This window comes from Cervus elaphus, chromosome 5 (genome assembly GCF_910594005.1).
Source record: "Cervus elaphus chromosome 5, mCerEla1.1, whole genome shotgun sequence".
Lineage (NCBI taxonomy): Eukaryota > Metazoa > Chordata > Mammalia > Artiodactyla > Cervidae > Cervus > Cervus elaphus.
This window is the reverse complement of record NC_057819.1, coordinates 64331428-64349139: the sequence shown is the minus strand read 5'-3', so window position 1 is coordinate 64349139 and position 17712 is coordinate 64331428. Positions and strand designations below refer to the sequence as shown.

At 36.3% G+C, this 17712-nt stretch overlaps 1 protein-coding gene across 1 annotated transcript in view; it reads left to right on the top strand.

The window, feature by feature from the left end:
- FBXW7 (F-box and WD repeat domain containing 7) overlaps positions 1-17712 on the top strand; it is a 216746-nt gene that overhangs the window by 91625 nt on the left and 107409 nt on the right. The window lies entirely within an intron of this gene.

The window sequence follows — 17712 nt, the reverse complement described above, 5'->3', positions numbered from 1 at the left end:
GTGGCTGGTATCTTCTGTAGGGAAGCTATTGTTTTATTCTTTTTTAACAGTGTTTCTTTCCGCCAGAGGGCTGCAGAATGAGGCAGTTAGCCAGTTTTGAGTATACACGGGACATTACCAGTTCTGATTTTTTAAGTTAAATTCTTGTCTAATGAACAAGTCAATGTGTGGCTGTGGCTGCAGCGTTGTTTCTTCCTTAATGAAGAGGTTGAGCCGTTCGACCTGCTGCTCCGATCTGTTCTCTGGTAGCCATACATCAGACCAGTTGCAGAGATTATCCATCGAATGTCCTAGACAACCTAAGGTAACTACATAGATTTATTTCAAATAAAAATATACAATTAAAATGGATGCCTTATAACTAGGACCAAATAATTAAAAATAAAAGATCAATTAAAGATGTTCTTAGCAGTTTTCTTGACCTTGCAGTAGCTATCCAATATCATTTTGTCATCATCAGATTGTGTAGCAATGGAAATGCACTGCAGTAATTGATTTTGTAATAGGATCAGGTGATTTACTAGCTGCACTGACAACCACTTGCTTGCTCGCTCTGAGCAGTGGAGCACTCTAATGGATGTTGTGATTGCAGCCCGGAGTTGCTGTGAGACTGCTGGCCACTTAAAGCAGCAGCATGTCTTTTTAAAATGAGTAGTGAGCTTTTCTTTTTTGTTTCCTTTGCTTTAAGTTTTGTAAATTTTATACTTAGTTTGAGTGCCCCCATGAAATTTTAGAGATTAGGTGTTACTTCATCCATCAATTCATCAAAAGTAGCCTTGAATATAATGATATAAAATCTCTGCTCCCTGCTCGTAGTTGAGCGTCAACATGTGTATCAACATACTTTGGTATTGATCATGAGAACACATCTCTAAAATATTACAGTTTATGTTAACCTGTGTCATTTAAGTGAAACAGAATATTCTTCATATTTCTAAATTTCATCAGTTTTAAACTCTAGCTGTAATTATGATAATGGCATTGTGATAAGTTCTTGTCCTAGTGCTTTGTTAGAGTTGTCTATTCTTCTCTGGTCTTTGCTTTCTTAGTGTTCTCAGAGACGTAACAACATTTGGAAAATCTGGGTTGGACCAACTCTAAGGAACGCTGATGGAAACATAGCAGTTATTTTAAAGTAGTGTTTAAGGATATAAGTATTAGAAACCTGCTATCCACAGTTATGAATTTTCAGTGATTATAGTTTAATAATCTTTATTTTCATCTTTTATGCATTTTAAACAAATAATTGATTATAAATATAGAAGTATAAGACCGAAGCTTAAAATAGAACTAGTGTTCTGTAAGAGACTTTCAGAAACTGGTGCCTAAGATTTAGACGACATTAAAGTTCTGCTTAGGGCTTTACATGAGGAAAGAAAATTATCTCCCCTCTCTACATTGCTCACCAACTCCTCTACCTGTCTAACTATCTAACATATGAAGTGTTTTGTACAGAACCTGATATATAGAAGTGTTGAATTCTCTTTCCTTCCCTAATTTACATTATTTAGCCATGTTTTTGTTCTTGCCATTATAGAGATGCTATTTCTTTCAACCACATCTAAAACATTTATATTAATTAATCAATGTTAGTAATTTGCTATAGAAGAAATTGAGCATAAAATTGCCACTGTATATTACAGTCAAACCTTCCTGGGACGGCAGCTTTTCTTTATAATGTACTTAAATACTTGCCCTTGAAAGATGAAAATATTTCCAGTATCATTCTGTACTTTATCTGAAATCCAGATACTTAAAGGTTTAATTATGGAAGATGGTAATATAATTTAAACACTAGAGTTTATAATCTTTTATTATTCAATGGTAACAAATTGATTGCCCCCTGCCCCCCAAAAACCTCTATGAACACTGATAACATGAAGATAAGGATGTGAATATCATAAGAGATTTCGTCAAAGATATGTTGAAGTTTCACATATATTGAAATGTTGAATGGTGGATTACCAACAAATTAATCATTGATATAAGTTTCACTGAAGCGGTGTACATTAAACTTTTTTTGCAATGGGGTGAGCAAATAGGAGGAAAGGAAGTGAATACCAAAAGTGTTGACTACTTTTTTAGAATATTGGTTATAAAAGATAGGAGATAAGTGTGATTTGTAATTCAATAGTATTTCATGTAAAATAAATAGGTAATTCACTTAGTGAAGTTCTAACCCTAGTGGAACTGCCTTTTATTAGAGCTCTAGATCAAGCATTAAAAGACTTGGATTTAATTAGACTCCTGTCACTGATCTACTTGATGACCTTGATCAATTTATACTCGAACATTTTTAAGGTTCCTTAAGCATGCTTCTAAAATGTCCACCAAAAAGAAATCAATTTACTCATTCCAGTGTGAGGTATTATAATACTTGACCTGGAAGCAAGTTGAAGTTAGGAGGAAGGATGAAATTTCTTAATCAGGTTTTAGGTAATGTTGATGTTTTTCATGTTTTTTTGATGGAGGGGCACGAGGACAGGTACATGCTTTTGCTAAGAACACTTTATCTTCTCAAAATTCAATATTCTAGATAATTATCCTTGTTTTTAAAAGAACAAATTTGGGATTCATTTCTAGAGCTGCCAGTTTTTCTTATCCTATCAAAGGTAATGTTGTTAAAGAGTTTGTTTCAGTACCTAGCATATTTTTTATTCATCATTTTTATTTTAAAGGTAGCCTTTGTGTTGCTATTTGTTTTTCCATATATGGCCTATGAGATAAGTTGAACACAGTCCTCTTTGTTGCCTGGGCAAAGTGATTTGTGGGTTGATTGAATTAGGTACATTTGAAGTGGAGATCATGTCATAATAATTATGACAAACATTTGTTGAACCTTTAACTTGGAGCAGATGCTATGCTAAGCAGTGTTATGTTAATTATGTCATTATGAGATAGAGATTTTTATTGTCATTTTTAAAGATGAGGAAACTGAGACTCAAAGGTTATGTAACTTACGTTAAATCACACAACTAGAAAATAGAATCAATGTTTAAACTTATACCTACATATTTTTGTTTTTGGTGATAATTAAAACAACATATTTTGGTATGTTTTCAGAGTATTTGCACTTTGAGTTAAGCAGTGACTGCAGATATGAAGCCAGGTTTTTGTCTAAAGACATTATATGATTACTTAATATTTATGACTTGAATAAGAAGCAAGTGATGTATATTACCCTCTTATTCGGTTATTTGGAATATACTTTTCATTGTTGCAGTAATTATTCATTTAAAGCATTTGTAGTCAGTTTGCAGTAATGTTTCTCAGAGTGTGCTTCAGAGGACACTTGCATCTGTGTGGTTCAGGATGGTAGTTAAAAGCACAATACACATCAGACCCACTGACAGAATCACTAAAATGGGGTCTAGGGATTTTCATTTTTAAACAGTCTGCTCAGGTGATTTGTATTGTATAACCAAGTCTTGAGAACATTGGAAATGTGCTCCTATTTTACTTTGTCTGTACGTATTGCCTGTCAGTTTTCCTTTCTCTAAAAGTAGGTTTGCAAACCATAGATCATTTGTAAAATCGTTTTTCAGAGTGTTAGAAACAGTTTGAGATGGAATGAGCAATCCCATACACTAGTGGTGAAATATAAATTGGTAATGTAAATTTTCTGATGGTAGGCTTTTTAAGAACTTGTTAAATTGTTCATGAGCTTGATTCTTAGTAAGCCTGCTTCTAGGAATTTATTTTAAGGAAATAAGTCAGAGATTTATTTAGGCACAAGATTTAGGCATACGGATATTCATAGCGGTATCATTTGTAATGGTGAAAAACTGGAAATAATTGAGTTTCAAATATCAGGGAAATGGTTAAAAGTATTTATTACATCTATTTGTTTGGGCTACTATCCAGCCTTAAAATGTCATATTTGGAAAGACTATTGAAGATGTAAAAAATAATCATGATTTAATATAAAGTCTCAAAAAAAGAATATGAAATTGTATATATATATGTCCGTACATATGTAGTTCATATTAAGTTGAACTGCATGAAACTGCCATTTTTGTAGATCTCTTGGTTTAATGTCAGCATTTTCATGGAGTTTAACCTACCATGACATCAGTTTTGAAAATACATATTTGTTACATATTGTAGTGAGGGAGACTGGAAGCAAATACAACAAATTTATAAAATGATTATCTCTGGATGATGAGATTATATAATTTTAAATGTTTCTTTACATGCCTCGATTTTTAAAATTTTCTACTAGGTCTTGACCTTTATATAAAGTAAGGCAAAACACGTTTTGTCTTTACTGGTAACAAGTCTAATAAAATTATTAATATAGCTTAACATTGCTACATCAGTTAGGCTTCACCTTTGAAATGTAGGTCCACAAGGGCATTCAGTTCTGTTTAAGACAAATTAAAAATTCTGATCCTAGATGTAGCCTTCTTTATCACTCCTCTCTACCTAACCCCCTTTTTCTTAAGAAAAAGTAAACATGGGGAAATATTTTCATGGTTTATTTATCTGTATTCACAGCCTGGCAAGATAATTTAGCATTGTAGAATTCCTAGCAGTTCTTGAGGTCATTAACTGGCTTCTACTTGTCCTCTACTACAGTTTTTTCTCCTTTAGGTCATCATATATTGCTAAGGCTCTCTCTGTGAGAGTGCTTGTCCCTAGGGGCTTTAAAACATTACTGTGCTGGAGAAAATTCTTTCTGGACCAATGTGACTTTCACATTATACTTACCTCATCCCTTAATGATAAATGAATGAACTAATTCTCAACTACAAAAAGATGTTTTGTAGAAAAATAGACAGTAGTCTCTAGTTGTTTCATTGCTTTGCTATCAATCATGTACTGAACTGTATTTGTGTACATTCAAGTTTATATTTGTATATTACCATGTATAGTAAAGGAAAGGGACTTTGGAATTAGGCTGACTTGTTAAATTAAGTCAAATTTAGGTGACTGAGTTTTGGTTATGTGAGGATATTACTAATTAATCTGGTAGGGTATTTTTGAAGATTGAGAGAATTCACTTAAAACATCTAGCACAGTGCCTGGCATAAAGCAATAACAAATGTTATGTCCTTTTCTAATGATGAAACTTGAGACTGCAAAGACTTTTCTGAGGTTACCTCTGTTTGTAGCAAAAGTCAGATTCATTGACTACTGTAATTCCTGTGCTTAATTCCTATCCTGACTATCATAATTCCTCTACAAGCATATATGCATACTCTTGGGTGCACACATACATAAAGATTCTCCTACTGATTTAAGGTTTATTCTTCCCTTAATTGATTAATATGTCATTAGTTTCAAATCTTTTCTAGTCAGATATTGATGCCATAATGGTAAAAGATTGGTAGGGAAGCTCTTCACTTGATGTAAGTTCATGCTCTGATTGAACTAGTGGTGCTTTCAAGGGAAGGATGCTGTCCTTAGCCTCTGTGTCAGCAGTTTCATTCTTGCCCCTTTGCACTCTTCCAGCAGACTGTAGACTGTTGCCCTGGCTACACGGGAAGAGGCACTGGCTACTTTTTAAAGAAACATGGCATCTTCCCCCAGTCAAAACAGAATACACCAGATTGCTTGTTTTATGCTACTGCATTATGTTAATCATGTGAGTTTTCCTTTGGAATAATTTATAAGCAAATATGAAGTTAATTTGATTAATATGAAAATAACCCCTTCTGTTCCCTTTCTATTTGTTTTTCAGTAAAATTTCTATTCTTTAATATGGTCATTACTTTACTCTTCCATTTATAGATAAAAATACAGTTGCAAAGATTTTCTTTTCTCAAGCTTGCTGCCTTTTAGTGTAAAAAAGAAAGAATATATTCAATATTTCTGTAACTGAGAAACTTTACCTGAAGTTGCTTACCTCACAGTACCATTTGTAGTATTGTTAGAGAATATGCATGCTGTATATTTTATGGAATATGCACTATATGAGTTTGTAGTGGCCATTATTATGTTTTATGGTTTGAAATTTTAAGAATCAGAACTCATGGGATTTGATCTGAGAGTAAAAGGTATCTGGCTTTCATTACGTTTTTTAGTTGTTATTTATAATAAAATTATAATTCGTATATAAATTTGCATGAAGTAAGTAAGTAATTTTGAGGTCATGTTACATATTTTTGCTTAGAACCAATTTATATATTTGATCAAATCTAAGAAGCTTGGGGTTCACGATTATTTTAGCTATTAGGGAAGAAAAAATGCTACCATTTAAACTGTGGCATGCCATCAATTTCAGAGAAGCTAAGATATGAAAAAATGTGACACTCAGAATCTATGAAATGTTCAGGTGTGTTTTCAGATTTTAGAGCGCTTTTTTGGTGAGGAGCAAATTTTATGTTGCTGGTTGTTGAGACGCCTATGCAATTCTCTGTATATGCACAACTTCATCAATTCTTTGTGTTGATTTGTTCCCTTCCTTTGGTATTTATTGAATGTTTTTCATGTGCAGAGCTGTGTCACTTTTCAAGTTGCATAAAATTTGTTCCTCCTTGGAGTTTCTATTATATACCCAGTGCCTGCATGCTCAGTCATATCTAACTTCCAGAGCATTAAAAAAAATTAAGTAATTAAAGTAATATGGGACTTCCCTGGTGGCTCAGATAGTAAAGAACCTGCCTGCAGTGTGGGAGATGGGCACATCTTTCATGCAAAGATGGGCACAATAAAGGACAGAAATGGTATGAACCTAACAGAAGCAGAAGATATTAAGAAGAGGTGGCAACAATGCACAGAAGAACTATACAAAAAAGATCTTCACGACTCAGATAATCACAATGGTGTGATCACTCACCTAGACCTAGACATCTGGAATGCGAAGTCAAGTGGGCCTTCGGAAGCATCACTACGAACAAAGCTAGTGGAGGTGATGGAATTCCAGTTGAGCTATTTCAGATCCTAAGAACTGATGCTGTGAAGTGCTGCACTCAGTATGCCAGCAAATTTGGAAAACTCAGCAGTGGCCACAGGACTGGAAAAGGTCAGTTTTCATTCCAAACCCAAAGAGAGGCAATGCCAAAGGATGCTCAAACTACTGCATGATTGCACTCATCTCACACATTAGCAAAGTAATGCTCAAAAGTCTCCAAGCCAGGCTTCAACAGTACGTGAACCATAAACTTCCATATGTTGAAGCTGGATTTAGAAAAGGCAGAGGAACCAGAGATCAAATTGTCAACATGCGTTGGATCATTGAAAAAGCGAGAGATCCAGAAAAACATCTACTTCTGCTTTATTGAGTATGCCAAAGCCTTTGACTGTGTGGATAACGACAAACTGGAAAATTCTTCAAGAGATGGGAATACCAGAACACCTGACCTGCCTTTTGAGAAATCTGTATGCAAATGCAAGACCACCTGACCTGCCCCATGAGAAATCTGTATGCAGGTCAGGAAGCACAGTTTGAACTGGACATGGAACAACAGACTGGTTCCAAATCAGGAAAGGATTACGTAAAGGCTGTATATTGTCACCCTGTTTATTTAACTTATATGCAGAGTACATTATGAGAAGCACTGGACTGGATGAAGCACAAGCTGGAATCAAGATTGCTGGGAGAAATATCAGTAACCTCAGATATGCAGATGACATTACCTTTATGGCAGTAAGCCAAGAACTAAACAGCCTCTTGATGAAGGTGAAAGAGGAGAGTAAAAAAGTTGGCTTAAAACTCAACATTCAGAAAACTAAGATCATGGCATCTGGTCCCATCACTTCATGGCAAATAGATGGGGCAAGAATGGAAACAGAGACTGACTTTGTTTTTTGGGGGCTCCAAAATCACTGCAGATGGTGACTGCAGTCCTGAAATTAAAAGACTCTTGCTCCTTGGAAGGAAAGTTATAACCAACCTAGACAGCATATTAAAAAGCACAGACATTACTTTGCCAACAAAGGTCCATCTAGTTAAAGCTATGGTTTTTCCAGTAATCATGTATGGATGTGAGAGTTGGACTATAAAGAAAGCTGAGCGCCGAAGAATTGATGCTTTTGAACTGTGGTGTTGGAGAAGACTCTTGAGAGTCCCTCGGACTGCAAGGAGATCCAACCAGTCCATCCTAAAGGAAGTCAGTCCTGAATATTCATTGGAAGGACTGATGCTGAAGCTGAAACTCCAGTACTTTGGCCACCTGATGCGAAGAACGGACTCATTCGAAAAGACCCTGATGCTGGGCAAGGTTGAAGGTGGGAGGAGAAGGGGACGACAGAGGATGAGATGGTTGGATGGCATCACCGACCTAATGGACCTGAGTTTGAGTAAACTCCGGAGTTGGTGATGGACTGGAAGGCCTGGCGTGCTGCAGTCCATGGGGTTTCAAAGAGTCAGACACGACTGAGCAAGTGAACTGAACTGAATGCAGGAGACCTGGGTTCAGACCTTGCATCGGGAAGATGCTCTGGAGAAGGGAATGGCTAACCACTTTAGTATTCTTGCCTGGAGAATTCTGTGGACAGAGGAGTTTGGTGGGCTACAGTCCATAGGTTTGCAAAGAGTCGGCACAACTGAGAGACTTAACACTTTGACTTTCATAAAGTAATACATACTTACATCTACAACTAGATTTCAGGCTATCTTAGGACAAGATTGCTTTTTTACGTGTCACATCTGCTTCATTTCCTACCAGATACTCCGTAATTTATTGTAATTTCTTGATTAATTGAACTTAGTTTAGAATGGCAGGAAAAAAAGAGTGGCACATCCACCGCAGAAGAGTATCTATATGATTATGTTTTAATGTAATCAGGAGTTTTGAATTTTAGAAGAACATGATCAAACTTTGTAACTCAAAAATGAGATACCAAAGGTTTCTTCAAATCACTATCTGAAATTTAGGTGACTTCTCTAGATTTTTTGAGAGTAGAAGAAATCCAGAAAAGCCCAGCAGCCTGGCAGCTGTAGCTTGTTACCCAGCTACCTAAGTGAATTACCGTTTTGAATACTGCTTGTGCAATTGTGAAATGAAGAGGTATCTAGGAGTAAATTAACTGGCTTCAAGCTATGTGCTGCATCCCCAAATTTGTTAAATTTGCTGAATTTGGCAGCTGTCTTACTGCTACAGGAGCAATGAGTGAATATTGTACCGAGTAGTTTCTTTTAGAATTATTAAGATAAGCGCCAGGCATTTTAGGGCTTTCCTCATAGTTCAGTTGGTAAAGAATCTGCCTGCAGTGCAGGAGACCTGGGTTCAGTTCCTGGGTCAGGAAGATCCTCTGGAGAAGGAAGTGGCAACCCACTCCCAGTATTCTTGCCGGGAGAATCCCATGGACAGAGAAGTGTGGCAGGCTACAGTCCACGGGGTCACAAGAGTTGGACACAACTTAGCAACTAAACCACAGGCATTTTAACACACTTTGCTAAATTTTCTATCTTTTTATTTTTAAATGATATTTATTGTAAGAGTTTGTAATGAAAATTAATTCAGATGACACTGGACCATTGCTGATGAATTTTATTAAATAAACAGATCTTATCTATAATCTTCTAGTTTTTAAGCTGTTCTTTTCATTGTAAAATAAATTATAGATACAGGAAACTGTATAAAACAAATGTATACTTCAGTGCATAAGATGATGTACTCTTTTTTGTTGAAGTATATTTGATTTATAGTTTTAGTTTTAGGTCTGCAACATAGTGGTTCAATATTTTTATACAGTATACTCCACTTAAAATTATTATAAAATAACATATTTCTCTGTGCTATACAGTATTTCATTGTTGCTCATGTGTTTAATACATAGTGGTTTGTATCTCTTAATCTCCTATCCCTATCTTGCTTCTTTCCCCTTTAGTTTGTTCTCTCCATCTGTGAGTCTGTTTCTGTTTTGTTATATTCATTCATTTGTTTTATTTTTTAGATTCCATGTGCATGTGTATCCAGTGTTTGTCTTTATCTTATTTCACTAAGTGTTAAATAGGCCCATCTATGATGTTGCAAATGACAGAATTTCTTTTTTATGGCTGAGTAATATTGCATACCTTCTTTATCTGCTCATCTGTTGATAAACACTTAGGTTGTTTCCATATCTTTGCAATTATAAATAATGTTGGTATGAACATTGAGGTGCATATAGCTTTTCAAATTAGTCTGATTTTTTTTTTTTTTTGGATATATGCCCAGGACTAGAATTGCTTGGTCACATGGTACTTCTATTTTTAGTTTTTTGAGACCCCTCCATACTGTTTTCCGTAGTTGACTGCACCAGTTTACATTTTCCCCAGCAGTGTGCTAGGGCTCCCTTTTCTGCACATCCTTGCCAGTGTTTTACTATTCATAGTATTTTGGTGATGGCCATTCTAATTGATGTGAGGTGATATCTCATTGTGGGTTTGATTTGCATTTGTCTGTTTTTTTTTTTTTTAAATAAAAAACATTTCTGAAGCCTTTATTTACGAAAGTTTTAAAAGCAAATAATCCCTCTGTTTTGCAAATGTTTTGTTTAAAAAGGACCACCCAGTTACAGCATTGAAATATCATGAATAAAGAATGTACAGGGGCAACAAACCAATGTGGCTAACATTTGGAGATTTGCTAATATTACTGATTGAAGTGCAGATGACCCACATCATAACTTGTAGTCTGTCATTTCAGGGCAATTAATGATTACCAAAATGCCTTCCTACACATGCTCTGGTCTGGTCATATATTCTACATGGCTAGATATTTCACAATCTCTTTTGTCAATATATATAAAATAGATTGCAAAGATAAACACAAAAAATAAGCATTACACTCCTCAGGTAATTTTATTAGTTATACTGTATATTGCTAATAAATATATTTTTTGTATTATGTTGTTTAGCACCAGATTTCTCCATTATTTATCTTTGTAGCAATTGTGAAAGCTCAAATTTGTTGTCTTCTAATTTAAGTTGATACAAAATATATGTAAAGACTTGGCACTCTTTGGATTCGAATGAAATTGATTTGTGGAATCAAGAAATCAAGAGCATCATAAGTATGGTTATAAAATTTTGTAAAATAAGGTAGTGATGGAATAAAAAGAGGCAGATAAGGGAAATGTGCTATCATAAAATAACTGTAGCTTCAACATCTTGAGTACCAGTTTCCTGGCAGACATTAAACATCCAAGCACAAAGGGTTTTTCCCTGAAGGGTGTGAAGCTGTTTGAGCATTAGTGATGTTGAGCATCTTTTTATGTGCATGTTAGCCATCTCCAAATCTTCTCTGGAGAAACGTCTATTCAGACATCCTGCCCACTTTTTAATTGTTTTTTTTTTTTTTTTTTTTAATGTTGATGGATGATACATTGTTTTAAGTACCACACAGTTCAATACACAGAAGTTTGTCAACTATCCCAGAAGCACCTGCATTTGCCCTGACTCAATCATAGCCCCATCCTTTCTTTTAAGTAACTCTTTTCCTCTGCGTTGGGCTTCCCTTGTGGCTCAGCTGGTAAGGAATCCACCTGCAGTGCGGGAGACCTGCGTTGGGAAGATCCCCTGGAGAAGGGAAAGGCTACCTACTCCAGTATTCTGGCCTGGAGAATTCCATGGACTGTATGGTCGCAAAGAGTCTGACATGACTGAGTGACTTTCACGTTCACTTTCCTCTAAGTTACTCTTATAGAGATCAGCTCCTTTTGTTTATGATACTCTCACTCAATTATGTCTCCCTAGATACTGTTGTTTAATCTTGACCATTTAAAAAAAGAGTTACTTAAAAAAAAGAGTTTCTTATTTTTAAATATTAAATAAAATAATTAGTAATATAATTAACATTTAAATATTTAAATTATTAAAATATTTTTAATAAAAATAAACAGTAAGTCTTTTTTCACATGGTCAAGATACTGTTGTTGAATCTTGACCACTTAAAAAAAAGTTACTGTTTCTTTAAGTCTATTTCAATCTACAGATTTATATTCTATACCTTTCTTAAAATTTATCTGTTTAATCTGTTTTTCATAGTCTGGATTTGACTAATTGCATACATCCTGGTACAGTTCAACATATTCATTGTCCTTTTTAATTTCCTGAAATTGGCAGCTGGATCCAGAGGCTTTATTAAGCTTGGTTTGATCCCTCTGTCATGGCGTGGTGAGTTATTTCCTTAGGAGTCACCTAGTGTCTGATGTCCTTCCTTTTGTGATGTTAAAGGCTTTGATATTCAGGTCTCCATCCATTAATTTATTTAAGGATGCAAAATGTTAGAGTTCTAATTCTCTCATTTCTTTTTCATTTACTAACAAATAATTTTATAAAGGAATACTTTCCCTTATTTGCTGTTTGATTCCTTAGTGCTCTGGTTCATTTAGGAAAGGTAGTAATGGTGTATTATTCCAGCATACACTGGTTTAGCTATAAGGACTGTATTTGAAAGCCAAAACCCTATCAATTGTGATTGGTAATTAAACAATTGTAATTAAATATTTTTAATTAGAGAAAGAATAAAAATTTATCTCCTGGAGTTTGCTCAAACTCATGTCCAGAGAGTCATTGATGCCATCCAGTCGTCTCATCCTGTGTTGCCTGCTTCTCCTCCTGCCTTCAGTCTTGCCCAGCATCAGAGTCATTTCCAATGAGTCCGCTCTTCACATCAGGGAGCCAGAGTATTGGAACCTCAGCGTCCGTCCTTCCAGTGAATGTTCAGGGTTATAGACAGCAATATGTTGTTGTTTAGTTGCTAAGTTGTGTGTGACTTTTGTGACCCCATGAACTGTAGCCCACCAGGCTCCTCTGTCCATGAAGTTTCCCAGGCAAGAATACTGGAATGGGTTGCTGTTTCTTTCTCCAGGAAATCTTCCTGACGCAGGGATCGAACCCAAGTCTCCTGCATTGACAGGCAGGTGCTTTACTGCTGAACCACCAGGGAAGCCCATAGATAACAATATAGACAGATTTAAGTACATAATGCTTAGCCGAAAAAGCAGACAGAAACAAACCCCCCAAAGAGACACAAGTTATACAAGAGTAGAAAGTATATTATGTAATTTATATAGATTTCAGAAATAGGCAAAATTAATCAATGGCGTTAAAAGTCATAGTTACTCTTGTGGGTGAAGATAGATTTAAGTATATAATGGATTCCCAAGAGGGATTTCTAGGGTGTTAGAATGTTCTTTTTTAGAAATTAATGTTAGCTTTTTGAGGTCTGAAAAAAAGTGAAAGTGTTAGTCAGTCACGTCGGACTCTTGGCAACCCCATGGACTATATATAGCCCACCAGGCCTCTCTGTTCATGGGGTTCTCCAGGCAAGAATACTAGACTGGGTTGCCTTTCCCTTATCCAGGGCATCTTCCCTGGATTCCTGACCCAGGGATCGAACTGGGGTCTCCTGTATTGCAGGCAGATTCTTTACTGTCTGAGTCACCAGGGAAGCTATAGTTGACACCTAAAATTGTAAGATATTTAAACTGTGTATAGTCACCACTACATTTATATATTAACATGTATTCATTGTGAATGAATTTCCCCATATAGTTAATTAACACATCCAAGGCTTTCCTGGTGGCTCAGTGGTAAATATAATCCGCCTGCCAGTGCAAGAGACGTGGGTTTGATGGCTGGGTCGGGAAGATCCCCTGGAGAAGGAAATGGCAACCCTCTCCAGTATTCTTGCCTGGGAAATCCCATGTACAGAGGAGTATGGTGAGCTCTAGTCCATTCAGTTGCAAAAGAGTCAGATGTGACTTAAAGACTAAACAACAGCGATATCTCACCTCACTTATTTCTCTCTCTTTTTCCCATGAGAACATTTAAGTTCTACTCCATTAGCAAATTTCAGTTCTCTAATACAGTGTTGTCTACTTTAGTCATCCTGATTTACATTAAATCCTCAGACATTATTAATCTTACAGCTGAAAGCTTCTTTCTTCTTACCAACCTTCCTTAGCATTCATGTTTCTTCTCTGTTTCTGTGAGTTTGGCTTTTTTTGTTTAAGATTCCATGTTTTTATCCATTCATCCATTAGTGGACACTTAGGCTGATTCCCTACCTTAGCATTGGTGAGTAATGCACATAGGATGCAGATATCTCTTCAGTATCCTGTTTTCATTTCCTTTGGATATGTACCCAGAAGTGGGATTTCTGGAGCATATGGTGCTGGTTCCCATAGGAGCTATACACCGGTTTGCATTCCCACCAGTAGTGTACAATAGATCTGTTCAGCCCCCACCCCGTCCCGACCCCACCCTGAACACTCCTCTTGGAACCTTTGAACTGCTTTGGTTTTGAAGATACTTCCTCTAACCTTGTAAGTAGTATACCCAAATTGAGTTCAGATTTGAATTGCGTATCTCTAAGAGAGAGACTGCTAATCTTCTATGTCATACCTAACTCATGATGAAGTAACCTATTTTGACGTGTTCTAAAAGTTGGTAACAGAAGGTTATTTATTAGCTAATAAGAATAACATATTAAGTACTCACTATGTGTCAGGCACATGTTTAAACATTTTGCATGCATTATCTCTCTAGTCCTCAAAATAGCTCTGTGAGGTAGAGCAGCCATTTTAAGTTACCTTTTGCAGGTGAGATAGCTGAGATTAAAGGCACTGAGTGATATGTCCAAGTTTACATAGCTGAATAGTGGTAGAAGTAAAATTTGTATTGTCATCTACTGCTGAGCATGGACTATTAATATTAACCCCTGGGTTTTATGACCTCGGTCATAAACCTCGGTCAGCTGTTTTCACTGTCAGTTTGGCTTTGACCAAATGGACCGCTGACCTGCTCACTGTTCCTGTTCCTAACTGGAAGAAATATGATGAGACAGGAGAGTGGACTTTATCTTAAGAAGGGGCTTTTTTGTTTTTAAAACATTCTAATTAATTTATTTTAATTGAAGGGTGGTTGGTTCACGGATGCTGTGTTGGTTTTGCCATGTACCAGCATGCATCGACCATAGGTATGCACATGTCCCCTCCCTCCTGAGCCACCTCCCGCCCCATCGCACCCTCCAGGCTGTCCCAGGGCCTGCGCTTGCGCTCTCTGAGCCGTGCAGCATATCCCCACTGGCTGGCTGTTTTACATATGGTGGTGTATACGATGCCCTGCTACTGTCTCAGTTCCTCCCCACCAGCCACACCATGTCCACAAGTCTGTCCTCTGTGTCTGCATCTCTCTTCCTGCCCTGCAGATAGATCCGTCAGTACCGTTTTTCTAGATTCCATATATATGCTTTAATATATGATATTTGTGTTTCTCTTTCTGACTTATATCACTCTGTCTAACAGGCTCTAGGTTCGTCTACCTCGTTAGCACTGACTCTAATGCATTCTAAATATGGGCGAGTAATATTCCATTGCGTATATGTACCACAGCTTCTTTATGTATCCATCTGTTAATGGGCATCTAGGTTGCTCCCACATCCCAGCTATTGTAATAGTGCTGCAGTGAACATTGAGGTGTGTGTGTCTTTTTTGCTTAATGGTTTCCTCAGGGTGCATGCCCAGTCATGGGATTGCGGGTCACATGGTGGTTTTATTCCTGGTTTCCTAAGGATTCTCCATACTGCTCTTCATAGTGGCCGTATCAGTTTACATTCCCACTAACAGTGCAGGAGGGTTCTTTTTGCTCCACACCCTTGCCAGCATTTGTTGTTTGTAGATTTTTTTTGATGATGGCTGTCCTTACTGATGTGAGGTGATACCTCATTGTAGTTTTGATTTGTATTTCTCTAATAATGTATGATGTTGAGCATCTTTTCATGTGTTTATTAGCTATCTGTACGTCGTCTTTGGAGAAACATCTGTTTAGGTCTTTTGCCCACATTTTGTTTAGGTTGTTTGTTTTTCTGGTATTGATTTGCATGAGCTGCTTGTATATTTTGAAGATAAATCCTTTGTCAGTTATTTCATTTGCTATTATTTTTCTCCCATTCTGAGAGTTATCGTTTCACCTTGTTCATAGTTTTCTTTGCTGTGCAAAAGCTTTTAAGTTTAATTAGGTCCCATTTGTTTATTTTTGTTTTTATTTCCATTACTCTAGGAGGTGAGTCATAGATGATCTTGCTGTCATTTATGTCATAGAGTGTTCTGCTGTATTTTCCTCTAAGTGTTTTATAGTTTCTGGTCTTACATTTAAGTCTGTTATCCATTTTGAGTTTATCTTTATGTATGGTGTTAGGGAGTGTTCTAATTTCCTTCTTTTACATGTAGCTGTCCAGTTTTCCCAGCACCACTACTGAAGAGAGTATCATTTCTCCATTGTATAATCTTGCCTCTTTGTCAAAGATAAGGTGCCCATAGGTGTGTGGGCTTATCTCTGGGCTTTCTATCTTGTTCCATCTGTCTATATTTCTGTTTTTGTGCCACTATTATTCTGTCTTGATGACTGTAACTTTGTAGTGTAGTCTGAAGTGAGGAAGCTTGATTCTTCCAACTCCAGTCTTCTTTCTCAAGATTGCTTTGGCTATTTGGGATCTTTTGTGTTTCCATACAAATTGTGAAATTTTTTGTTCTAGTTCTGTGAAAAATGCCATTGGTAGTTTGATAGGGATCTCATTGAATATGTAGATTACATTTGGTAGTATAGTCATTTTCACAATATTGATTCTTCCAACCCGAGAACATGGAGTATCTCTCCATCTGTTTATGTTGTCTTTGATTTATTTCATCAGTGCCTTACAATTTTCTGTATACAGTTCTTTTGTGTCCTTAGGTAGGTTTATTCCTAGATATTTTATTCTTTTTGTTGCAATGGTAAATGGGGTTGTTTCCTTACTTTCTCTTTCTGATTTTTTGTTGTTAGTGTATAAGAATGCAAGTTCTTATTTCTGTGTATTGATTTTGTATCCTGCAACTTTGCTAAATTCATTGAGTTGCTCTAGTAATCTTCTAATAGAATCTTTAGGGTTTTCCATGTATAGTATCACATCATCTGCAAATGAGTTTTACTTCTTTTTTCCACTCTGGATTCCTTTAATTTCTTTTTCTTCTCTGATTGTTGTAGTTAGAACTTAAGAAACTAACATAATAGTAGTTTATTATGTTGAATAATAATGGAGAAAGTGGGCACCCTTGTCTTTTTCCTGATCTTAGAGGGAATGCTTTCAGTTTTTCACCGTTGAGAATAATGTTTGCTGTGGGTTTATCATATATGGCCTTTTTATTATGTTGCGGTAGGTTCCTTCTGTGCCTATCGTTTGAAGCATTTTTATCATAAATGGGTGCTGAATTTTGTCGACAGCTTTTCTACATATATTGAAATGCTATGGCTTTTATCTTTCAATTTGTTAATATGGTGTATCATATTGATTGATTTGCATGAATCCTTGCATACCTGAGATAAACCCAACTTGATCTTTTTAGTGTTGTTGAATTGTTTGGTAAGGATTTCTGTATCTATTTTCATCAGAGATAACTGGCCTATAATTTTCTTTTTTTGTGAAATCTTTATCTGGTTTTAGTATTAGGGTGATGGTGACCACGTAGAATGAGATTGGAAGTGTTTCTTCCCCTGAAATTTTTTGGAAGAGTTTGAGAAAGATAGGCCTTAGCTGTTTTCTGAGTGTTTGGTGAAGTTCACCTGTGAAGCCAGCTGGTCTGAACTTTCGGTTTTTGAGAGATTATTTAAATTGCAGTTTCGGTTTCAGTGCTTGTGATTGGCTTGCTCTTAGTTACTGCTTCTTCCTGGTTCAGTTTTGGCAGGTGGAATTTTTCTAGGAATGTGTCTGTTTCTCCCAGGTTGTTCATTTATTGGCTGTAGTTGCTCATAATAGTTTCTTAATCCTTTGTATTTCTGCACTGTCTGTCATAGCCTAT